Source organism: Canis aureus, chromosome 27 (assembly GCF_053574225.1).
Source record: "Canis aureus isolate CA01 chromosome 27, VMU_Caureus_v.1.0, whole genome shotgun sequence".
NCBI lineage: Eukaryota > Metazoa > Chordata > Mammalia > Carnivora > Canidae > Canis > Canis aureus.
This window is the reverse complement of record NC_135637.1, coordinates 39586806-39613933: the sequence shown is the minus strand read 5'-3', so window position 1 is coordinate 39613933 and position 27128 is coordinate 39586806. Positions and strand designations below refer to the sequence as shown.

Here is a 27128-nt window from a genome sequence, read left to right as displayed (position 1 = left end):
AGAGGTGTTGAGCTGCTCTTTTTCCATTCGCTTATGATCCTAAAAGGGGCCATTGGGTGTGACATGAAAGCATGTACCTGACCCAATGTAATGCAATCTAATACAACTTTCCCAGGCATATTTAATTACTGGGCTCCCTAATTACAAAAGCAGAAATGTTTCTCATAAGTGGAAATTTCTGGACCTTTTTTTTTCCCCCTAATTGAAACTCAGGCCATTGGTGCAACTGTGTATTGAAATATTCAAATGAGAATGAAAGTTGATGCGTTGGACCGATTTTTACTGACAGAGGCTTTCCAGCCACCCTCGTAGCTGGCCTCTGGTTTGGCCATTACATTGCTGTACAGGTTTCGTCATCAGGTGCAACTTTATCTTCTTGGCCCATCTGAACCCTTTCTGCAGGCCTGGCGACAACTCACTCTTCCTTATTTTCTCTGCTTCTCTCAAAGTGCTTAATGGATATCTACTGAATAGAATCATAAGGGTGAGAAGATCCTCAGAAATCACACGTTTCATCTTTCAAATGTGCTCGTTAACTTACAGGGGTTTTATTCTGTCCCAATGACAGAAGGGATCCTGAATTTCTTGACGGACTTTATGAGGTGATGTGCTTTGATCGGTCGTAGGATAGAAATATTCCATGAGTCAAAGGAAACCTATTAGTAACCAACAAGTTTTACATCGGACACAGGGCCGTGGTCTTCCTCTCTTTTCTTAGAACTTAAATATGGGGACACCTGGGTGGCTCAGGGATTGAGCATCTGCCTTTGGCCCAGGGTGTGATCCTGGGATCTAGGATCGAGTCCCATGTTGGGCTCCCTGCAGGGAGCCTGCTTCTCCCTCTGCCTGTGTCTGTGCCTCTCTCTCTATGTCTCACATGAATAAATAAGCAAAATCTTAAAAAAAAAAAAAAAAACAATTTAAATATGACAACCCACTCACCACCACACACACACAGTGCTTCTCCTTACTAGCTCCCAGCTATTCATCAAACCATTTCATGTGATTTTTCCCACTGTCCCTTCTGTGTGCTTGGACAACACCCATGCATGGTCACCCTCACCAAACCATTTGCCATTCTCAATTTTTTTAAAAAAATCAATATCCAGCGCACATCCTATCGATTATCTCAGGGCTGGCCTGCACGCCTCCAAATCCCCGCCACCCACCAATGTTTGGCACAGAGGAAGCTTTAATGGAGTCTTGAAAAAGTGCGTGCAGCGCCCTCATTTCCTTTCCCTACTTCATACTGGGGGCCTAATGCCACCCCCACGCCCCCATGAAAGGGGAACAGAAAACAAGCATGATGCCCCGAGCTGACCAACTCAAAACCAGCCCTGACATGAAGACGTGTGGCCAAGCTCCATAAACCTCTGAGCCTGCCTGGAGACATGGCTTTCATGGCTTTCAGCTTCGCACCCCGAATGCTGACAGACGGTATTAGAGACAGAAGAATTGCTTCTACTAATGCATGAAACAAGGGTGGCATTTTGATGCTAAGCAATTAGGTTTTGGCAAGGAAATCTCTGCGGAGAAAGGGGAGCCTTTTTTTCTTGGTGACAGAACAATTTTCTCCACAGGAGTTAAGTATTCGTTTCCCCGTCTAAATGTTTGGAGAATGTATGAAAGTAAAAAGAACAAGAATGTCCTCTTTATTTGACTTGTGACATCACAGCAGATGGCACGCGGAGCGGGGAGGCCATGGGCCAGAGGGTCCTAAGCTTCAGCTCTGCTTCTTCCACGCTCGGCACCCAGTCCCTAAGCAGGAGCAGTGGCGGGACGGCCTCCGGCCTGGGATCCCCCGCTGGGAACCGAGCGCCCAGAGGGACCTGTTTCCTGCTCGCCCACTAACACCTGGATTTGCAGGTGGGGCCTCTTGCGTGGGTTTGTGACAGATGCCGAAAATAAGGATTTCTCCGAGTCAGTCACAGCTGGGTGTTGACCCGATCCCCCCACCCCCAAGCAGGAGGAGAAACAAAAATCGCCAGCCCACAGGGATCCCATCCTCAGGGCCCTGAGATCCCATCTGACCTGTATCCTTCCCGCCCCCCGGCAGGGCTGCTGCAGAACTGGGCCGCCCCACCTGCAGCACATCCCATTTCCCCAGCCCCTCCAAGGGCAGCCCCAACTCTAGGCCGTCCCTCCTCGTAGGAAAATGTCTTTCTGGCGTTCCACGGCGGGAACTCCAACTTCCCCAATTTTCTCTACTTGTGGTAAGTGATACCATCTTTGTTTTTTTTTTTTGTTTCCCTTTTATGATTTGCCTTCCCTTTGATTTCTCGACTGCTTTACGGGTTTTGCGCTTGAATATACAATCATGTTTCCAAAGGGAAAGGAAAGGCGGGGAGCCCAGCCTCGTAAATACCCATTTTGTGCTCAAATCACACGGAATCAAGCGTCGTAGTATTCTTCTTGTTACATATTGCAACACAATTCTTTTCCCCCCACCACCCGCCCCAGGTAACTCAAACCTTTTGCTATGAAAGCTGACTCAGAGGAGAGGTTTGGGGTGGGTGGGTTGTTTATCTATGTATTTATGTCTTTGTGTATTTACGTATTCATTCATTCATTCATTCATTCATTCATTCATTCATTCTCTTGTTTGTCTTTCCTGTCGCCCTCACCAGCAGCAGCTAGTGAAGTACTCAGTACCGAGCAGATGGTTAACATACCCTGACTCATGTGCTGCTGGGCACAGGGCACACACCGCCTCGTGACCATCCACTGAGCAACTCACCCGAGGACTATCACCCATTCATACCATTCGTACCGCCCACGCCTAACAGCAACCCCTCACAAAGCCACTGCTATAAAAACTGTGGAGTTATGTTGAGGCCACCACACCAATAAACCCCTTTTTCAAAAAAACAAAAACAAACAAACAAACAAAAAACAAAAACAAAACAAAAAAAACCTGTGGAGTTAGAAGTCATGCACAAGTTCTGGACGTTTAAAATATTCGTAGCATCATCAGGAACAAAGGGAAATCACTCGATTCTGGAGCTACGATTAAAAGATGACTGTTACACCTGATGGTACAGATTGTTTAGTCTCTTGACTAAAAGTTCAACTCGTCTATCTGTTTAGTTGAGTTGCAGCTTGCGTGGCGCAGAAAAAGGGGCAGGTTTTCTGATACATTCTTATGAACAAACTACTATGAACTGATCACTTGACAATCCTGAGTTACTTTTCTTTTTTTTTTTTTTTAAAGATTTTATTTATTTATTCATGAGAGATGCAGAGAGAGGCAGAGACACAGGCAGAGGGAGAGGCAGGCTCCCTATGGGGAGCCCGATGCAGAATTCAATCCCAGGACCCTGGGATCATGCCCTAAGCCAAAGGCAGACACTCAACTGCGGAGCCACCCCATTAGTTACTTTTCAAATCATAGATGAGCTTATTTGAACCAAATAGGGTTAGTGTTATTTATATACGTTCTTCACAAAGTCCAATTAAAGCAAGGACAAGGATATGTTTTTCTGTTTTGTTTTGTTTTGTTTTTACCCAACAAGAAATCACATATAAATTCTATAAGCAGTTCCCCTTGCTAAAAACAGTAAAAATCCATTTATATGAAAATACTTTGGACATAAATATCTTGAGAAACAACAGGGACTATAGATGTAGGCTAGCCCACTGGTCAGAATCTTCTGAGCACAGGATCCTCCTGGTCCCCCTAGCTCATTATCTCCAGAGCCAGGGCTCAGGAAATAGCATTTTAAACTGCAGGTGATCCTTAAAATTCCAAATCTCTGTTCTAGAATAAAAGTTTCAAGATGCTCCGACCCAGAGGGACAGACGGACTTAGTAGAATTAGGCCACATGAGTGGGCAACGGTGTTCTCCAAGGCGCACCAAAGCCAAATTATGATGCTAAGGAAAATGTACACTGTACACTGAATGCTTGAAGCAGTGGATAACACCCACTTGGACTCAAAAGTAAATGAATAAACACGTTCTTGTCCCTATTAGGTTTGCCAAGAAGCAGTCCCTCCATGATACGGCCAATGGACTCTGCGCTTATTTCGATCACTATCTCGAAGTCACTCTGCCTTCAACTTCCTAGGGATGGTTACGTTGCACGATTGCAACAGGACAGGAATCATATACAAGGAGTAATAATAGGAAACGTTCTGGGTCTGTGTGAATCCACATCCATTGTGTCGGGATGACTCGTGAAGAGTACCCTCCTGGGTTACGTCTGCGGTCTCCCAAGCAATCCTCAAGAATCATTCTGTGAATTGGAATTGGTATTATCGTCCCCATTTTCAACTGGGACTGAGGCTTGGAGATGTTCTACAACTTGTCTGGATCAAACCTGGGTTTTTCTGGAGCCAGGATTAGTAGATCCAGCTCACTCAAAGCCACTTCTCTTGCACCATGCGGCCAGTCCATTCATATTTAAGTAAAAAACAGGCTATGTAGGTTTAAGTCTACTACATGACAGTAATTTCGTTACTCTGAACTGTATGCTACTTCATACTGGGGCAGTGCTTTACAAAGATCATGCATAATTTTTAAATATTAATGTACCGAAATTCGATGGCAGCCAAGGGTCTCTAAGCCTTCCCTACTCTATCTCTCCATACAAGGCAAGGATTGCCATGGAACTATGGGCTCTCTGTGGACTCATTATAGCACATATGTGGCCAGGGGCAAAGAGCAAAAATCCTGACACAGCGTGAGGATTCAGTGTTTGAAATGGGTCATTTGCTTTTCGCAAACTACATAAATGCACTTTCAGGAAGATTCGAAGTACTGCTATTCATTACAGCTTTCCTTCGGGAAAGTTCCCTTGCTGCAGTTCCATTCTTCATTTTTTTCCTTCTGGAAATCAAGCACACGGTCTTTATGTTTGTTAGAAGTGGAGTTAAATTATAGAAATTTCCCAACGAGGAGAAAGCAGCTCCTACATTACTCCGATGACAGAAAGGAGACCTCTGCAAGCAAAAACTTATGAAATGAGCATTGAAAGACAAAGTGAGAGCCTTTTTAGTGATTTGAGTGCACACTCTGTGAATTGATCAAAGAGCTGACTCTCCTATCCATATTTATAAAACGTGCTGCACCTAAATAGCTATATTTCTCTTGAGAAATGCTTAGTCTATCTTGAGACATGAATAATGATGTCAGTTGAGAAGAGAATATAGGTACATCCTTTTCCTCATGCCTGAACAGGTGCTATAAATTTAAATATATTCACTGAATTCCCCTAAGATTAAGAATATATATCATCAGCTATCTCTACTTTGTTACTAATATTTAAATTGGCTAGAGAATATGAACATAATGTGGGAAAATAGCACAAATACCATCTACTATACATAAGAAAATTACTTTCTTTGTAAACCTGTGCTCAGAGATTCTTTTTCTTCAAGATTTATTTGTTTATTTGAGAGAGAGAGAGAGAGAGCATGAGCTCTGGTGGGGGAGGGGCAGAGGCAGAGGCAGAGAATCTCAAGCAGAGTCGCCACTGAGCACGGAGCCCCAGGTGAGGCTTGATTCCAAGACCTATGAGATCATGACCTGAGCCAAAATCAAGAATCGGACACTCAAACAACTGAGCCACCCAGGCGACCCATGTGCTCCGAGATTCCTAAACGGAGTTATTTTTAACAATTATAACTCTGAACTAAGCAGGGACAGAACCACTTTTCTTGAGAGGCTTTAGCACAGCTGAAGAGAGCTAATACTTTAAGAAAGCTTCATTAAATATGAAGGAGAAGAAATAGGACATCGTGCCATTGCTGTGACAAACACACCCCCACCCCCACCATCTCAGACCACCTTACCAAGAAGCAAAGAACAAGTTTTCAGTCCAACAATTAATTGCTTATTTAGACCCAAAGGCTGGGAACAAATCCACAGGACACTTTTGCTTGCCTTGCCCTGCCTCCATATGGCAACTAGCAGTTTCATCCTGCTGCTTGGGCCAATTCTCACGTCTATCTTGCCCTCTTTCTGCTACAATCAAAAGAGCCAAAGACAAACTTTCCTGACTCCGATGAGATGGCCATTACATTTTCATGTGGGATGTGAGGTACAAACCTTTCCCTTGCAAACAGTAGGACTATGGTGGTGGTTGTCAGCATGAGTGAAAGTACCTTTTGTGGTCTACGTCAATGTTAAAGCTAAAGCCCATCCCTCTGTAGACTTACTGTGTGCATTTATCTCCTTTTTCTGGTACACACACACTACTGAGGATGACATCCTATTATGGAACGTGTCCATTCTCGGCCTCATATGACAAAACATCTCAGGAACACCTCTGATGTCCACTTCTTCCGTCTGTCTTCATTCTAATCTTACTATGGGTCCTCATGGCCTTTTGACTGGACAGCTACAGCCGTAATTAGTTTCCTAATTCATTTCTTCCTATCTAAATCCAAATGTCACCCTTCTATACTAACTTCAAAACTATAGTTCTGGAACGTCTGTAAGTCTTCAGTGGTCCCCCACGGGCTAGCAAGATAAATAGTCTGTCATGGAGGCAACCAAGACATCCATAATTCAAGCATCACCTGTTTTTTTTTTTTTTTTTTTTTTTTTCCTACTTATTTTCTATGTCTCTATTCTGGGTCAGTTGGATATTCACTCTTAGCTGAGTGACTCTTCCTTTCCTACCCATCAGATTTGCTTGTGCCATTCCCTCCGGATAGACTGGTCTAACCAAATTCACCCTTTCTCCTTAAGTCCTTAATGAAATTAGGTGTTTTTCCTCCTCTGTCTTGAAGCCATGGATACTTTATCTTTTAGGACGCTTGACTCATCGTGTCTTGAATTAATGTTAAACGGATACTTATCTTACCTAGGAATTCAGATGGACAGAAGAAGCTCAATTTTTTTCATCTCTGCATTTCCTGTGATAGGTAGACAGGGACTGTGGTAAGAGAATTGAGATGACCTGGCTGTAGTTATAAGCTCACTTGGTTTGTTTTCCGTGCCATGGGCTTGAATTCCAAAGTTACAGGCAACAAGAATCAGTATCCAGGTATAGGAAGGGATTTGCCTCTTCATCTACAAAATTTATGTCCAGTAGAAATATACTGTGTAATTATATATAATTATATATAAATATATAAATAATACGTGTAATCATAAATTTTCTGGAAGACACATTAAAAAACTTGCATGAAACAAATAGAGAGATTTTATTTAAAGATTTATTTGAGAGGGAGAGAGAGAGAGAGGGAGGGAGAAGGTATGCAAGTTAGGGGAGGGGCAAAGGGAGAGAATCTTCGAGCAGATTCCCAAGATTCCCGAGGAGTGTGGAGCCGCACAGGGCTCGATCTCATCATCCATGAGATCATGACTTGAGCTAAAACCAAGAGTTCGGTGCTTAACCAAATGAACCACCTTGGTGCTCCTGAAATTTAAATATTATTCAAACATGTAATCAATATAAAAATATTTATGAAATGCTTTACATAAGTTTGTGTGTGTGTGTGTGTGTGTTTATGTTCTAAGTCTTTGAAATCTGGTGAGTATTTTACACTTATGGTATCTTCTCAACTAAGACTAGCCAACACTCCAAATGCTCAGTAACTATACGTAGCTAACACATTCAACAGCACAGAGCTAAAGCATGGATGATAGTGGCACTGATAAATCAATTTCTTATTTAAAAATATATTGTATTCTTTTTTTTTTTTTTTCCTCTCCAGACTTTTCTTCTTTAGATATATCTATGGTGCTAGATCTTCCTAGGTATTCCCTGGCCTATGGAAGTAAATGACTACAGAGGAATCTCCAGAAAGGGGGCAAGTATGTGCATGACACCAGTATTATGAAGCTCCCTTAAATAAATCTCAGTCATTTGTAGGGTCTATTAAAGCTATTTTTCCAGTTTTGAGTAAAGGAAGCAAAGCAACAAATTGGTCCTCCTTGAGAAAATATAACATGCAAATTAGACCCACATGGGAAACAGATTGTTAGAGCATTGTATAACTTCACCAAAGCATCTTAACAACATAAATTAGCTTTTAAATATTATTCCTTTATAAATGGTACAGAGGAGCATAATCCTGTTTTAATCCTCTCAGCTTTATTTTCCTTAGCAAACTGCTGTTTCACGAAAAAATTCAGTGTCAACGAAGGAGAGAATGATCATGAAAAAAATGCATATCTTGAATTGTACTGTTGACACTTTGTGTTTTGTAATTGATAATATTTTTCTGTAACCCACCTCAGTGAGAGAACCTCTTCAAGACACAGATCATAAATTTCATCAAATGGAGATGTGATTACTAATTTTATACTATACATGGCGAAAAAAGACTCATTCTATCCTGGGTTATTCTCAGGCTCACTGGGATAAATCATGCAGTAAGAAAAACTAATTAATAGAAACTACTCAAATCTCCTCAAAACACCTGCAGTAGCCCCTCTTTGTATTGTATCGTTGTTACAGATTTTTTTTCAATCCGACAGGTCACGTGATGCTGCAGAAAGAGTGTAGCTTTAAAGAGAGGAGCCTAAAATTCTGACTCCACCGTTTCCGAGCTGAACTATCTGGTGCAAGTATTTTCCCTTCTCTGAGCCTGTTTCCTCAACATGAAATCTATTTTGTACGATAACAATTAATATTAAATGATGGAACATATGGTCATATCTAACTGAAATTCACCACTCATCAGCGATTTGGTCTCTCATTCCTCAGGCTACCCCTACCACTTCCCCACTAGACACTCCATAAATGCTGACTGTTGAATGCTACCATTATTGGAATTATTTATGGCTTAATAGGATCTCCTGAAAACCAAATAGGATCTCAGATTTGGAAACAAAATAACCAAGAGTAGACTTTCCTGCATGATGATAAACACCCAGACATCTGATGCAGTGGCACTGACAATGCAGCTCCGTTGAACTTTGGTATCATTTACCCTAGAACTTTCCTATCACTCATTATTCATGCTACATATGGTGAAAGCTTAATCAAATATTTGAATTCATTTTATTTTGTTAAGTTTTTATTTAAATTCCAGTTAGTTAACATACAGTGTACTATTAGTTTCAGGTGCACAATATAGTGATTCAATACTTCTCTACATCATCCCATGCTCATCACAAGTGTGCTCCTTAATCCCCATCGCCTATTTTATCCACCCCTCCCACCTACCTCTTTTCTGGTAAACATCAGTGTGTTCTCAAAAGTTAAGACTGTTTGTTGGTTTCCCTTTCTCTTTTTTTCCTCTATGCTCATTTATTCTTAAATTCCACATATGAGGGATCCCTGGGTGGCGCAGCGGTTTAGCGCCTGCCTTTGGCCCAGGGCGCGATCCTGGAGACCCGGGATCGAATCCCACATCGGGCTCCCGGTGCATGGAGCCTGTTTCTCCCTCTGCCTGTGTCTCTGCCTCTCTCGCTCTCTCTGTGTGACTATCATAAATAAATAAAAATTAAAAAAAAAAGAAAGATTTAAAAAAAATTCCACATATGAGTGAAATCCTATGGTGTTTGTCTTTCTGATCATCATATTTTGCTTAGCATAATGCTCTCTAGCTCCAGCCATATCTTGCCACAGCGGCAAGATTTCATTCTTCTTTATGGCTGAGTAATATTCCATTGGGTATATATACCACATCTCTATCCATTCATCAGTCTATGGACACTTGGGCTGTTTCCATAATTTGACTATTGTAGATAATGCTGCTATCAACATCAGGGTGCATGTATCCCTGTGAATTAGTATTTTTGAATCCTTTGGGTAAATGCCTACTAGTGCAATTGCTGGATCATAGGGTAGCTCTATTTTTAACTTTTTGAGGACCCTCCATATCGTTTTCCAGAGTGGCGACACCAGTTTGCATTCCCACTCAAAGTGCAAGAGGGTCCCCCTTTCTCCACATCCTCACCAACACCTGTTATTCCTCGTGTTGTTGATTTTAGCCATTCTGACAGGTGTGGGGTGGTATCGTTGTCGTTTTGATTTGCATCTCCCTGATGAGTGACGTTGAGCATCTTTTCATGTGTCTGTTGGCCATCTGGATGTCTTCTTTGGAAAAAATATCTATTCATGTCATGTTTGGGGTATTCAGTTTTAGAAGTTCTTTTTATATTTTGGATATTACCCCTTTATCAGATGTCATTTGCAAATATCTTCTTCCATTCCATAGGCTGCTTTTTAGTTGTGTTGATGGTTTCCTTTGCTGCGCAGAAGCTTTTTATCTTGATGAAGTCCCAATAGTTTATTTTTGCTTTTGCTTTTCCTTGCCTCAGGAGACATTTCTAGAAGGAAGTTGCTGCAGCTATATTGCATTCATTTTATACGGTCTTACAACTCACTCCCTTCTTACCAACTAGATTTTGAAGTTTTTGAACATAGAAACCTAGTAGTCTACTCCTGGAGTCCCTACAGGGCCTTGGGCACAAAGTGGCTCACAAGGTAGGCATTAAAAAACCACTTTAGTTAATTGACTGACATCAACAGAAGAATTCTATTCAAACAAAGGCTATTGTATTGCACTTGGCACACAAGGTCCACACCATTACAGTGAGTAACTCTGAGGTTCAGTAGAGTTATTAAAGCAATAATGGAAACAAATTAATTAATGGAAACTAATTAATTTTCTAAAAATACCTGGGAAATGTTACTTCTGAGTGGAGGGAAAAAGGAAATGAAAGTAATTTGACTACAAATGTCCGATTACGTGCTAGAGTTAGGAATAGAGCATGCGACATGGAATTCCAGTTTCTCCTCTAACTATAATTTATATCCCACCAAGAGGTTTGCAAAGCCTCACTAAACAGGATGCTCATTTCAAACAAGAGAGTGAGAAGTTTCTGTAAATGTTATACAATATGCCGCACCATTAAATATTGTGAATTAATCCTATAAAACATGAAAGCTTCCCTGCAAAATTTAGTTTGCCTGTGCTCCATTTTAGTATATATGCAAACCTTAAGGACACCTAAGGAATAATTCATCCTACTCACATTAAAACGATTTTCTGCCCCAGTTACCACTGATCCAGTAATTGTCTCAAAATTAACTTGACATTTGCTCCTGAAATTTTAAACCACTGAAGATTAGGGTAAATGGCATACTCCATGCAGTCTGTTCCACTTAAGAAAAAAAACAACCTTGTCATCCCCCACCCCGCTCTATATCTGCTCCTCTCTTTGCTCCTATGGGTAAGTTTGTCTAGTACACATTGATCTCCTCTCTTGTGCCAGAAGATTGTCAATGATACTATCGGTGCCTAAATTTGCCTGAATTCTACTTTGTACCCTCCATCGCTGGTACAGTTACTTGGAAATACACACACACATACATATTTATGGAAAATTGTTAGCACCTATGATTTCCACATTTATGTGTCAAGCACCTAACAGGTGCCGAGCACTGTTCTGGGTGCTGCATATAGCACAACCCAAACTAAGTAAACACTTGATTTCATGATACCTTATTTCTTATTTGTACTGGGCAGATGATACCGATGGAAGTCGACAATACCTTAACATTAATCAAATCAGGAAACTGACTTTAGTTATCAAGGGGTGCTGTAAGGAAAGTGAGAGAGGTTGATCTGTTCAAGAATGACGTGTGTTGGGTAGCGCGTACCTTACACAGGCTGGGGAGGGAAGACCTCTTTGAAGCCAAGATAATGAAACTCAGAAATGAATGATGAGAAGCAAACCATGAGAAGGTCCTAAGAAAGACCTTCCGAGCGGTGGAAATATTTTGTGCAAAGGCCTGGAGGCAAGGAACAAAAGTAAGACTAGAGAGCAGATGTGGAGGTAGCAGAAGGGGGCGGTAGGTGGTCGGGAGGCACAGAGACACTGAAACTCTTGAGTCACTGAAGGGATTTGAGTCTGAATGAAGGACTAACAGGGTTGGAAGCAGGGATCAACATGATGATAGTCCCTGGACCAAAAGATTTCTCCACCTACTATGTGAAAACGGAACCTGGGGAATACAAGCCAGTGGTCTAGCTACAGAAGATGGTGGTTTGCACAAAACACCCAGGAGATAGAGAAAAGGAGATGTACTGAGGATGGTTTCATAGGTTGAGGGGACAGAGAGGAATCAAGGGTGGTTCTGAGGTTCTGGTCCAGACAGCAGGGCAGAACGCTTCTGTTGGCTGATGGGGAGACATGAAGAGGGAAGCATACGCAGCAGTATCGAAGACTGCGGTGATAAATGCCTCTTCCAAGTGTCCTCAGTATTTCACAGGTAGAAAAATGTGAGACTCGGAAAAATTAAGAAATTTGCCCAAATTCCTACATTTGAGTTGGAATTTGAAGAAACTGCCTGGGTTTAAAGCCCATGCCTTTCTAACTCTATTCTTCTGATCCTCTTTGTGCTCATTTTTGAAAGAATGAAAACCTGAATGGACAAATGTTCCAATTATAAAATGGGTCACTGCTGAGGCCCTGGGTGGCTCAGTCGGTGAAGCATCTGCCTTCAGCTCAGGTCATGATCTCAGGGTCCTGGGATGGAGCCGCACGTCAGGGTCCCTGCTCAGGGGGGCGTCTGCTTCTCCCTCTGCCTCTGCTGCTCCCCCTGCTTGTGCTCTCGCTCTCTCTCTCGCTCTCGCTCACTCTCATTCTCAAATAAATAAAATCTTTTTTAAAAATAAAATGGATCATCATCACTCATACTGCTTTTCTATGTGCTCTCCTATGCAGAAACATGATTTTATCTATAAAAATGTGTCTTAGGTATTATAATTTAATATACCCCTATGTAAAGTGAAAAGCAACTATAGCTTCCACTGGACATAAGTCTTGCAAGCTTCTGTTATTACAGATAAAATGGGTTCCAAACACTGAAAAGGTAAAATAGTGTGATCCTGATTAACCTTATGTAAAGCATCTGAAAACCAAATGGGAAAGTACACAGATTTCTCAAACTATGAACTCAAAATGATACCATCCCAAAGAATTCCCAGCAAATTCCCCATCCTTTGTCTTACAGTTTACTTGTTTTTTTTTTTATTTATTTTTTTTTTATTGGTGTTCAATTTACTAACATACAGAATAACACCCAGTGCCCGTCACCCATTCACTCCCACCCCCCGCCCTCCTCCCCTTCTACCACCCCTAGTTCGTTTCCCAGAGTTAGCAGTCTTAACGTTCTGTCTCCCTTTCTGATATTTCCCACACATTTCTTCTCCCTTCCCTTATTTTCCCTTTCACTATTATTTACTTGTATTTCTAAGCAGCTAGTCTCCTTGGCAGAGGTCACAGGTGAGCTCTTTTTGGAGCCCTTATCGCAAAAAGAGAGAGCATTTTCTCAGAGAAAGAATATTACAGTAGAGTGCTTAGATGTTCCCAGCCAGCCCAATTTATTTTTTTTCAGTTGCATTTATTTCAAAACTTACCTGATCAGTTAGTCACTACTTAATCTCTCAATTTCAAAACCTTGCTTCTAGGAAAATATTTGTTCCAAATTCTAAACACTATGACTTTGTGGGCTATCTTTTTCTTTTTCTTTTTTTTTTTTGTTGTTCTCTTTTTTAAAGATTTTATTATTTATTTATTGATTGATTGATTTATCTATTTATTTATCTATCTATCTATCTATCTATCTATCTATCTATCTATCTATTTATTTATTTATGAGGCGCACACACACACAGAGGCACAGAGACACAGGCAGAGGGAGAAGCAAGCTCCATGCAGGGAGCCCAACTTGGGACTCGATTCCAGGTCTCCAGGATCAGGCCCTGGGCTGAAGGAGGCACTAAACTGCTGAGCCACCCGGGCTGCCCCTGTGGGCTATTTTGAAGGTAGGATCAGCTTTTTTTTTTTTTTTTTGAAAAATGTTCCTAGTGCTTCACTGGGGGAAGTGAGGGGTAGATGACATAGGTACAGGATGTAACATTAAAGAAACAGGAGATACCATCCTGTGTGTCAAGCAGGTGATGGTTTAATCATCTCACCCTACTTGGTGTATTTTTTTAAATGCAAAATTTAAAAAAAAAAGCCAAAGATATAAATCCTACTTATGGTGAGCTAATTTAGAAAGAACATGGTTCTAGAATATATGAAGATAATGTGATTTTCTATATTTAAAGGGAAATGCTGGGCTCCCAAAGTTAATCTTTTTCTTTCTTATGAAAGGGAAAAAAATGCTGTTTAAAGATAATAAACTAAAAAGAAATTTAAAAAGTTAAAAAATAAAGAGAATAAACTAATGTAGGTAAGTGTTGGACAACAGCCCAATTCTGTTCCATAAAATGACATTTGCAAGGCAAGGGAAACAAAAGCAAAACTAAAACTACTGGGATTACAACAAAACAAAAAGCTTTTGCATAGCAAAGAAAACCGTCAATAAAACAGAAAGGAAAGCTACTGAATGGCTGAAGACTTTTGCAAATGATATATCTAATAAGGGGTTAAGATCCAAACTATATAAAGAGCTTAACACAACTCAATGTCTTCCAAAGATGTCCAGATGGTCAACAGACACATGAAAAGATGCTCGACATCCCTCATCATCAGGGATAGGCTAATCAAAACAATGAGATATCACATCACACCTGTCAGAATGACTAGAATTGAAAAGATAAGAAATAACAAGCATTGGCGAGGATGTGGAGAAAAAGGAACCCTAGTCACCGTTGGTGGGAATGCAAGCTTGTGCAGCCACTGTGGAAAACAAGTATGGAGTTCCTCAAAAAATTAAAAATAGATCTACCATATGATTCAGCAATTCCACTACTGAGAATTTACAAGAAAACAAAAACACTATTTAGAAAAGATATAAGCACCCCTGTACTTGCTGCACCGTTATTTACAATCACCAAGAGATGGGAACAGCCCAAGTGTCCACTGATACACAAACAGATAAGGAAAATGTGATATATATGTATGTATACACATACATATGCTCTTTAAAATCATATCACCCAGCTGAAACCTTAGGTTGAATTTTACAGGTAAAATAATCCTTGCAATTATCAGAATTGTGGGGGCCAGATGAGATGATAACCATATTCTTGCGAACTGCAACAGCAGCACTATTGCTTGGAACTTTAACCATTTTAGAGTTAGATTCTAAAGATACTAATTGGTCGTCATCTTTTTTCTTATTTCTTTTTTTCTTTTTTTTCCCCACCCTCATATATCACTAAACAACTAGTTTCTCCCTTTCGTCACTTCCCATTGTGTATTTTTCAGAAGAAGTACTGTATTCAGATGCCAGCCAATAAATTGTCACATAATGGAAAATGATATGCCACAACATTCATTGTAAGGTTTAATAAAATTAAATTTGCACCAAAAAAAAAAAATGCACACACACACACACACACACACACACACACACACAAAGGAACATCACAGTCATAGAAAGGATGACTTCACACCATTTGTGATAATATGGAAAGACCTAGAGGGTATTATGCTAAGTGAAGTAAGTCAAACTAAAAAAGACAACTATCATATGATTTCACTCATAGTAGAATCTTAAAAAAGTGAATAAACAAAGAAAAAGCAGAAACCTATAAATACAGAGAGGAAACCGATGGTTGCCAGAGGAGAGGGGAGCAGAGTATGGGCAAAATGGCTAATGGGGTATCTTTGATAATGGAAAAGACTATCCTGATCTCCAAAAAGAATTTTAAGTGTGAAACAAACCTAAAACAGTAGAGTTTCTCAAGCCAATAATCATTTAAAAATTCAGGCTATTAACCTGGCCAGTTATAGGTGAGACTACAGAGTAGAAAAACAATTTTTACATAAGAATTGACACTTAGTAATAATCTAGTTGAATTATGCTTGGATTTATCTATTAGACTCTATTACAAAATTTGAAAGAGACATGGAGAGAAGAGAATTGGGATGAAGGGCACCGTGTTACTCTTTCAACAACTCTCTAGGAGGAAGGATTTAAGAGACACTACATGGTTTTTATATCTTGAAGATGAACATGATAGAAGAATCCTAAGAAACACCACACATTGCAGCGTGGCCTAACAGTCGCTGAAAGAAAGTTCCAATTGAGTCAGCATCTCCATTAATCAACCAAAGGAGAAAAATCTTGGATGTCAACTGAATATATTAAAAGATATCCCAGGAAGCACGACATACACAGGATAGGGACGGAGCAAGTGATCAAAGACAAACTGTAGATTTAGGCAAATGGAAACAACCTACAGAACTAGAAGAAACATTGCTGATCAAAACTAAAAGAAACAAATACCCTGATACCAAGTTTTGAATATTTTTTATAGGAGGACACAATTTTCCGAATATCTTATTCCATAAAGCCCGATAGACTCTCAACATTCACTTGTAAGAGTGATAGAAATAGGAAAAACTCAAAACTTCTATCAAGATGAAACATCAAGGGACACCTGGGGGGCTCAGTCGGTGAAGCATCGGACCTCAGTTCAGGTCATGATCCCAGGACAGAGCCCCGAGATGGGCGCTGTGCTCTGTAGGGGAGTCTGCTTGTCCCTCTCTCTCTCCTGCACCTTCTCTTGCTTATGCTCTCTCTCTCCCTCTCTCAAATAAAGAAATAAAATCTCAAACAAAGCAAAACAAAATGTCAATATTGTGCCTGCTTTCCCTTAAACAGTCAGCATTTCAATGGGAGCACCTCACGGAAGGCCTCCGTTAACACACAAAAGTAAATGCATGTAACTGCAGGAAGACCAAACAAAATTAGCACTATTCCAGAATGGTAAAATAAAATGACTGATTTGAACGTTCATAGGTCTTCACATTTACCTTTTAACTAGAAACACCAGAGATAATGCAACTTTAAAATATTGTCTTAAACCTGTTGGTAGCGAACTCTGTAGGATTCAAGCATGGTATTTCTGTTTTTTAAAAAGGCATCAGGTTTTAAGTGAAACAGAAAGGTATCATCAGATTTGCCGACACCACGGGATTCCAAAAGTTTAGGCTTGAAAATATACCCATCTGATCACAAATCTACTTAAAAATATACATGTATCAATTCCCTGGACTCAGACGACGATATATATGAGAAGAACTCCAACATACACAATCACATTGGGCAAGGCCAAAAACTCCTGATGTAATCTCATTTTGTAAAGGGCATTTAGGAATGGGATCCTGCTCATTGAGATCATTGATGAGAAAATACATTTGCTCACCCTTTCTGTCTGGCTGCTCAGAAGAATGTGCCAAAATATAAAATGGGTACATACTGTCTGCCCACTGGTCCTCCGACTAGCACTTACCCTAAAACAAACCATCTCATAGTATATAAATTGATATGAAAAAGGATGTTCTAGGAAATTTGCATCTATTCATAAAATAATACATAACACATAATCATCAGCAAGACCCTTTTAAAAATATGTAGAATGTAATATTACACAGCCCTTAAAAACATGTGCTCTATCCCTTTTTGTATAGGAAGAGGCCCATCAGATGCTGTTGAACAAAAAGTAGTTTACATACAATCTACATAGTAAGAGCTCATATATATACATAATTCTGTACAAATATATATACACATGCACACAAATATCTATAATATCTTGAAGACTGTTTACAGGGTGTTATGAATTTGGGTTGAATGTATGCAAATATCCTGTTCGAGAATGACACTTCTGAGGTCAGGGTGCATAAAATCACATTTCAACTTCACTCCTAACAAAGGGTTTGACTATGGGCAAGTCAACCTCTTAAAACCACCACGTCCTCAACTGTAATATAGAAATAATACCTACTTCGTGTTGTAAAATTTTACCCCAATACATGATACAATAATACCTAACATCGGTTTTTAGGGTTACATTCTACTTCATTGCATTCTTTTCATAATAGTGGATATCTATTATTTTATATAGTCTACTTGTCAAATATTTTACTCAAATACGACTTTAATGAAAAATTAGATTATTTGCATAATCAACCTTTAAGCATCAACCTACCTATTTTTAAAAGTATTCTTATGACTAGTGTTTGTATATTAGGATTAATATATTACTAATCTCTGAAATGGCTACTTTCTCAAAATTGTGCAATTCTTTAGGAGTTGAAGAATTGTCTCGGGTTCAGAAAAATTAAGAAGCCACGTGTGGGCTCACAAAGGAGAAGCGGAAGGTTACACACATGTAAATGTTCTTGTGCTGCAGTACAGGGTTTTCTTGGCTTTTTAAGATTTTATTTTAATTCCAGCATTATATTAGTGTCAGGTGGACAACATAGTGATTCAGCACTTCCATAGGTCACCCAGTGCTCATCCTGACAGGTGTGCTCCTTCATCCCCATCACCTATTTCTCCCATCCCTTCACCCTCCTCCCCTCGGGAGACCGTCAATATGTTCTCTAAAGTTTAGAGTCTCGGATGCAGTTTTATATGTTCACTTTACCATATTTTCCTGGCAGCTGAGGATAAATGCAACTAATCACAATGAGTTCTATCCACCTCCAGAAAAAGAAGAATAATCAAGGCTTCTCGCTGACCACGTTAAAGTTAAAGCACCGCAGGCCAAATAGAAGACATTTTTCTGTGGTGTGTTGCAAAGAATTACTCGATCCAAGAAGTGATTCCTATGGTAGAGATTTCAGTTGTTGTAGCAAGCTGCTGGGTAATTAAAAAACAATCACAAGACATTAGCAGAGCCTTGGAGCACACCCCAAACTCCGTGCTCTACCCTTGTGCAGGGTTGGTCTTATCTCAATCTTGAGCTGGAAGGTGACTTTCTGGAGGGACCTAACCAAGAGGCTAGCTTCACAATGGATGAGTAAATAAAATGGCAGAGAGGAGGCCAGGACTTAAATCCCATCTTAAATTTGCTCCCTCGTGTCATTTTGGAAAAAGAGCAAAACTCTGCTGGCGTCACCGTGGTTGGACACTTTGCAAAACAGAGGCCGCCTGTATTTTCACATATTTCTGGAGCTCAGCATCTTTTCCCAGTACCATGTGCCTGGGTGTGTATCGGGCTCCTTTGGGGATCCACAGCTCCCCGGAATAGCAGGAAACCGAGCCATGAATCCTAGGAAACGTAATGAGCCACTAGCTCCGAAAAAAAAGCATCAAGACAAAATACCACGTATTCCTCTAAGTGACAGTATTATCCATAATGTCATATGGTGGTTAGTTGTCCCTCCAGCCTTCAGATTCACTCCTCCCATAAAGCCAAGCCTTACAGCTCTAGACTTCACTCTGCATTTCCCCAGATGCAGACAAGTCTAGACAGAGGTATTACATTTTCAACCCAGATCCCCCTCCACGAGCTCACGCATACAACACTTTCTCATTGAAAGAACTATAAAGTCTGTTTTGTATGCTTGTTTTATGACAGTCAGTGCGCCGGGTATCCTCCTACACATTTACCGTACAAAGAAATTGAGACCCGGAGAGATTAATTAACTTGGACAAGATGACAACTCCTTAACAATGAAGCTGAGGGAAAAGATAATGAGTCTAAAGCCCTGAACTAAATGAGTCTAAAAGCCCTAAATATTGACACATACAGAATGCCAGAAAGTCGAGTGCTATCTACACCGCTATTATGCGGAGATGCCACACGGTTTATTTCCCCGTCATAACTTCCCTTCCATTCAAGTGAGCGATTTAAAAGCATTGCTGGCAACATTTCAACCTCTAAAATGCCAACCACAAAAGCCACAGTAATCGTGAACTCTCCCATTAGGAAATCTGAAATTAGTTATAACATCCAAACCTACTGCAACTGGGTCATATTTATGATCGAATCACTTTTTTTTTTGTCTCCTTCAAGGATGAAAAAAAAGTAATTCTTTCATTAAAATGAAGATGTAAATCACGCTGTCATTCGGAGACATCAGAAATGCAAGCCACACAAACAAAAATCAAAGACAGATCCGTTCAATAAGCCTTTGGCATTGATTTCAGGATTGAATCGAGATGCTTTCCCTTTGAGACGTTATTTTTGAAGGTAAAAGCGTTTCTGAATTCCTGGGGCCAGAATTGACCAAAAGTAAAGTTGCTCTTGTTCTGAACGCATCGAGAGGCTCACATTGATGGGTGTGTGAATACACCCCACTGCCTAATATCACAGAAGCTGCTAGGATGCTTCTTGCCTACTGCTATTGAAGAGAAAAGAAATCTAAAATGCTAACGAACTGATTGACAGCCCAGTCTGATGCTAATCTAAAGCCGGTAGCAACTGTCAAGGCACTTACCCAGAAACAATTTCTATCTGCTTTAAAACTGTCACGGTGCTCATTTTGATCCGATGCTCATCGAGCATAATGGAAAAGCTTTTACTCGGTTCAACGTGTAAAGTATTTCCATCCACTGATGGTTAGTACCTAACTAACCCTCTGTAAGCAGAGGAGGTTCTAGATTTCACAGGGCCTGAGGCCTCGACCATTTGGGGAACCCTGTGGAAGGAAGAGAATACGAAATTACAAGCCCCAAATTCAACACCGGGTTCTGGAGGTACCTGTGCAAGTGAGGGGTTTTGACTTTAAGTTTCATTAGATTCGTGAAAAATTGGCTTCTGTCTCCAGCAGATTCTCACTGTGTCTTCTCACATTCGCTGATGAAAAGCATGCACCTGATTTGTCTGCAAAAGCACCATTACAATTATTTTATGGGAGAATCATAATGAATCCAAGAAAGCCAATTTAAACCAATCAAAAGGACAATTTACATATTATTCCGAGTTCAATAATGGCAATCTACTTTTAGTGCTTAAATATGTATTAGGTCTTATTTGCTACATACTCAGCATTTGGAAACAGGCATGAGGAATTCAGAACACTATGCACACGCTTACAGGGTGGTTACAGACGGATTTGCATTTGCTAGTTAGGGGGAAAACAAATGGTGAGGTGACTCAGGCTCTGCTAACCAGTCCTTAATCCAGATGCAAGACAGGTGAAGGGGGGTAGGGTTGGCTCGCTTCATCAAGATATTAAGGTTCTTTCTCAACAGCATGAGGCAAGAGTAGTATCTCCTAGCATCTCCTAGAAATTCTAGGAGAACCAGAGTTCTATGAACTAGGGAAAGGAGACAATTATCTGCGTTGCTGAATCTCAAGCACGCTACGTTTGTCAAAGGCTCAACTTGTGCAAAGGTGTTGTAAGATGTATATGAAAGGTCATCATCTTCAGTTTTCCCACTGGGCTTGGCTGTTGGTGTACACAGTGAGGTTTAGAGCGTCCCCTTCCCTCAGTTGCAGAGAGAAAGAAAGGGAGAAAGAAGAGAAACAGCATACTGCAATAAGAAACCCCCTGGGAGGGGTGCGTGGATGGCTCTGTCCCTTAAGGGCCTGCCTTCAGCTCAGCTCCTGATCCCCAGGGTCCTGGGATTGAGTCCCCCTCCTTGGGCTCCCTGCTCAATGGGGTGTCTGCTTCTCCTTCTCCCTCTGACCTGCTTGCACTTGCTCTCTCTCTCTCTCTCTCTAGAACAGATAAATAAATCTTTTTTTTTTAAAGATTTTTATCTATTTATTCATGACAGAGAGAGAGAGAGAGAGAGAGAGAGAGAGGCAGAGGGAGAAGCAGGCTCCATGCAGGGAGCCTGATGTGGGACTCGATCCCGGGTCTCCAGGATCAGGCCCTGGGCTGAAGGCGGCGCTAAACCGCTGAGCCACTGGGGCTGCCCCAGATAAATAAATCTTAAAAGAAAAAAGTAAAAGGAACCCCCTGGATGGGGTAAGAAAAATTAAAATCCAGTCCAGTGGAGGTCAAGCTGTATCATGCATCAGATCACTCGGAGGGCCTGTCAAAACACAGATTGCTGGGCCTCCTACACCGAGTTCCAGGAAGATCTACGAAAATGCCTTTCTAAGCACCCCCAGGTGATCCAGATGTGCTCAAGACACACTCTGAGAACCACCAGCACCGTCCATCCATCGTGGAGCTCGGTGCTCTCATCTGGAAACGGGACTGCTGGCCGGGATGGTGGCTGAGGTACCTTGGAGCACTGTGGCTCGTCATTCCCCGATTCCAACACACCGCCCAGACCTACTAGGCCAGGAATCCCACGCTCGGGCGTTTATTAAATTCCCTCCAGTGAGCTCTGTGAAATGGGGAAAGCCACTTAGCCTTCAGCGATGACTTCCTTTTGCGACTCTGTAAGAAGGATCCTTCGGGCACTCTTATTTTTGTTACTGATTGAAGGACTCGATATAAATGCAAAATATCACATAGCACAAGGTATGGTTGACAAAACGGTTCCTGACAGGCGGCTTAGAGTTTACGATTGGAAAGATTGTCAGGAAACATTCAAAGGAACAGGCTTTACTGAGAAATAGACAAAAGTAAAAAAAAAAAAAAAAGAAAGAAAGAAAAAAGAAAAAGAAAAAAGGAAACCATTAATGCAGCAAACTGCTTTCTGAAAAAAAAAAATTAATTTTGTGTGTTCAACTGTCACAATCCCAAGTCGCTCTGTACTGTGCTCTCTTTTGCTAGAAAACAACAAACCCTAACCTGTGATGCTGGCGCTCTGTCCCTACTCCTCCCCGGTACGGCTTCCCGTGCCTGTCAGCACAGCAGAGACCAAGTGGTATGCCTGTAGTGTCCCAGGCTCTCCAGCCACATACGCCGGGGGCATTTGCACGTCTCTTTGCTCCATAATGACACAGGCATTTTACCTCTTCTGATTATATAAAGTACCAGGGGAAATTCAAGATCTGCGGGACAGAAAATAAGAAATCCTCCCCCACAAGAAGCTATCGCCTTTATTTTCTCCACCGTGCCTGTCCACAGAAAGCAGTTCCTATTTCCCAAGCAGGTGCACAGAGAAATTTTCCAAATCAATACAGTCACCTCGTTTGATATTTTATCTCATCTTCGTCATGGGTCCCAGATTTCTACCTGCCTACATCCGAGACTTCAGGAAAATATCCTTTAATTTTTCTTAAAGCAGACTGCCCCTCTTATGGGAAACATTCCTCCTCTCCTCCTAGGCTCACCCTTTGATCTAACACCAGTATCGTGTGGTGTTTCCACAGCCGACCAGAGGATGTTGGCTACACAGCCAGTCGTATTACATCTACACAGAACCACCTAATGGGTAATCAGTCAAGTATTATTCCTATTTTATAAATGAGAAAATCATAACTCTGAGATACACACTTTAGAGACTAAATATATCATTTGTCTACTAATTGTATTCTTAATAAACTTTTCATATTTCCTACAAATGAGGATAAGGATGATGACCAACATTTTTATTTTATTTTTTATTTTTTTTGACCAACATTTTTATGATAATTATAAGTATCAGCTAATATTGGTGAGGGATTGTTGCATGTCAGGCATATACATCCTATTATTTATAACCATCTTAATTGTTTAGGGGACTAATTATCTCCATTTTGCAGGTAATCAAGTCAAGGGCAGAGAATCTAAATAATTTCCCTAAGAGTACATGCTAGTAAGGGATGAACCCAGACTCAAAAATCGGACGGTATCATCCCAGAACTAGGAAACGTGAGTGACATACTCTAAGTGATTAACGCATTTCTACATAAATCACATCACAAGCAAAAATGTGCATGTGGTTTTACACAGCTGAAAGATCCAAATTTGGTAGGTTAAACCTCTATGAGGAGCCTACTTAACCCCAAAATGTTATAGGTAGTATAAAAAAATGACAGAGTAGAATTATTTTTTTTTAAAGATTTATTTATTTTGGGACACTTAGGTGGCTCAGCGGTGGAGCGTCTGCCTTCGGCTCAGGTTGTGACCCCTGGGTCCTGGGATCGAGTCCTACACTGGGGTCCCTGCATGGAGCCTGCTTCTCCCTCTGCCTGTGTCCCTGCCTCTCTCTGCATCTCTCATGAATAAATAAATAAAATCTTTAATAAAGAAAGAGAGAGAGAGCAGGGGAGGGGCAAAGGGAAGAGGGAGGGCATCTCAAGCAGACACCCTACTGAGCGCAGAGCCTGACACAGGCTCGACAGCAGGACCCCAAGGTCACAACCTGACCAAAACCAAGAGTTAGCTGTTTGACCGAGCCACTCGGGCGCCCCTAGAATTATTTTTTAAGAGACTTCCTAAAAGGGAGACTTAGGAGAACATGCAACGGGTCAAAGTCACAACGGGTTAAGGATATCACCTGGGACCCACACGAAGGAAATACGCAAACCCGGCGGTGCGTCCATATCCACATATGCCACCAGCCCCTTCATACCTCGTCTGCTTACAGCACATATATTCCAGTTTGGGTGACTGCGTAAGGATCAGAGTCTTATTTATCACATCGTCTCACCAGATTCAATTTCATCTCTTCAGGGAGATATCACAACACTCTAGAGATTTCAGAGCTTGAGACAAGCACCTGCCAATTATAGGAGCTGTCGTATGAATATACCTCACTACCTGGTCGGCCCCGACAGCTGTCGGCATGCACGTGTTTTATTTTTCTCCTTCGAGGCGACGGCCCACCAGGGAGCCTTTTTATAAATAATAGCTAATGAAACAAATGCAGAGAAATTACATGATTTGCCCAAGGCTACGCAACTGCTGACCCGGTTGATTTCTCAAGTGCAAACTGCTCTGTTCGGAACCCTGGACCCCACCACCACCCACTGGCCACGTGACTCTGGTGGGTTCCCATCCTTCTTGACCGAGGCTTCCTCACTTTCCAAAATAGCACCTGCCACGTGCATTGCGGTTGCGACTGAATGGGTTAAAGCGTATTAAGTATGTAGGGCGCTCAGCACAGTGTTCAGGAGACAGAAAGCATCTTACAAAGGGAAGATTTGACTATTACTATAATTTCCTGGGTCATGAGCTGGCCCCGCTTTGGAAGCACATTCTCTTTCCCAGTTGCGTATTCCCAGTTACGTATGGTTCCCAGGGCTCCAACACTCCGAAGCGGAGCATCTTTTTCCTGTTCTCTTACTGTCTTAGGAAACAGAGACAAAACACATCGATTTGGAAGAAGTTATCGTAGAGAGTCAAGTTGTCTTAATTTTGCCAGAGAAAGGCCCTGTTCCCTTGGCGCTCGGCGCCTCCTGTCCCCCCCCCGCCCCCCGTCTTGGCCAACAGCCGGCAGCGGCGCTCTCCAAATATCCGGTTACCTCCCCACACAAAACACGTACAGGTGTGAGCAAGGAGAAGGTTCAACATAGACTCCAGGCTCCCCCAAGCGTACAGAAATTAGGTTCAGGGCTAGCGGATTTCAAACACTGCAAGGTCCTAGCTGGTTTCTGAATTACACGGTTTTCCCTCCCGGCCTGTGGGTCTACACCTTGAGTGGTCCCCTGAGCTCAGCACCGCCAACATCCCCCTCCAGGTGTTGGCACCTGCTGTTGCCCCGTGCAAGGATTCTGGGGACAGGTCTGCCTCCAAGCTCCCCCACCTCACCCCGCAACCCCGATCATTACAGGGCGGCCCAAAGTCTCCTAATTAGCAGAATTATTAGCTTCTTGCGATCTTTATTTCCTTGCGGCCCACGGGGTCCGGGAGAGGACAGCCAGGTGGGGGGATGCGGCTAGCTCCCCAGACATCGTTTACCTGTTCGTGGCTTTCCTAGTGTCACCTGCCGGGGGAAGGAAGGAAGCATGGAAAGCCAGTTGTTGTACATTTCCACGCTAACTTTTTACCCCTCGACAGGTGTTTTAAAAGCCATAAAGAAAATAGATTGTGATTCCGTCTGACTAGCATAAAATCCCGATTATCCGCAAGAGGAGGGTGAAGAATGATCATCAGAGAAAATAAATAACTCCCATGTCCACTTTTCAATGTTTCCGAAGGATTTTTTTTTTTTTTCTCCTAGGGAGAGCAAAGCGTGACTCTACTTCTCAGCCACATCATCAACTCTATTTCCAAACGAGCAGCCACTGGCGATTTTCTTTTCCACGGAGACGGACACTCTCCAGCCAGGGTGCTGCCAACGAGTGGAAAGGAAGGGAGCAGCCCAGAAAGCCTCTTCTCCATTTGACTTAGGGTCTGATATTTGCCAGTCCCGGAACAGCTTCAAATGCACCAGTGGGGTGGTTTTTTTTTTTTAATTTATTTGTATTTATTTTTTATTTTTATTTAAATCAGTTAATGGCATTTTGTACCGCATCTGGCTGAATTCTTTAATGTAAAACTCTCAGCTTCTCCTTTAGGAGGATGTACCAGGCTAAGTAAAATCCCCCTGGGGGATGCGGTCTCCCCTGAATGCTCTGATGGACAAAATTCAACCCAACCATGTAAGTGCTGCCTGGAAATCTGCCCTTGATGACTCAGAAAAGTGCCCAGGAAGGCAGATGGCCTTTGACATAAAAAAAGAAAAAAGAAGTCCGAGCGGCTTGGACTCAGCAGCCTGCCCCAGGGACCCCAGGTGGCTCTCTCTGGCCTTTGGTGATGCAGGTGTGAGCGTACCGTGGCTCATCCCTCCCACCCGAATCATCCGCCTGCCAAGTGTCTTCCTACACAAAATTTACATGCACGTTCAGAAAAAAATGAACAGATGGACAAATTGTAGCACGAACAGAAAAATCGTTAAAACATGAAGTTGGGTTGGGGCGCCCCGAGGCCCGGTCCGTTAAGCATCCGATTCTTGATTTCTGCTCAGGTTAGGATCTCAGGGTCGTGAGATCGAGGCCTGTGTCAGGCTCCACATTCAGTGTGGAGTCTGCTTGACACCCTCTCCCTCTGCTCCTTCTCCTGCTCACTCTATTCATTCGTTCATTCATTCATTCATTAATAAATAATAAATAAATTAATAAATTAATAAATAAATAAATTAATTAATTAAAAAAAAGAAAATAAAGAAATAAAAATGGAGTTGAGCTGACTTGGATTCATAAGACGCTCTCTTTAATTTGCCGATGGTGATCATTATGTTTTTTTTTTCTTTTTGTCCAATAGAATATTCTTTACCAAACGGAGGTGCCACTTCCAAGAATACCTCATCCCTCACTGATGCCCTCTGAACGTCGGCCACCTCTCCTTATGCCTCCAACCCCCCCCCTTCCTTATACGTTGGGTACCTGTCATACGATGTCACCTCTTACCATGCTCCCTTCTTCTTTCCTCCCCAAGAAAAGCCAGCCGACCTGTTCTCTTTGCTGTGTCTCCACCCAATCACACTCTTCCCTCCTTGGAGCTATTAATCCGTGCGTTCCTTCTGCTGGCCAGGTTGCTGCCAGCCACAGCCAGCTCCTCATGATTTACCACCTGGTTGCCTGCACAAATGACAATCTGCAGACAGCTCTCACCGTCTCACCTGCCCACCCCGACCCCATCACTCTGCTGCTACCA

The 27128-nt window shown here is 41.8% G+C and overlaps 1 protein-coding gene and 1 long non-coding RNA gene across 5 annotated transcripts in view; one reads left to right on the top strand and one right to left on the bottom strand.

Annotated features, from left to right (window-relative positions):
• Positions 1-27128, bottom strand: part of PRKG1 (protein kinase cGMP-dependent 1) — a 1198597-nt gene that overhangs the window by 640782 nt on the left and 530687 nt on the right. The window lies entirely within an intron of this gene.
• Positions 1674-8588, top strand: LOC144299567 (uncharacterized). Its single transcript, XR_013366259.1, has 3 exons — positions 1674-2213; positions 7664-7763; positions 8430-8588. It is a non-coding gene; the product is annotated as an uncharacterized LOC144299567 (long non-coding RNA).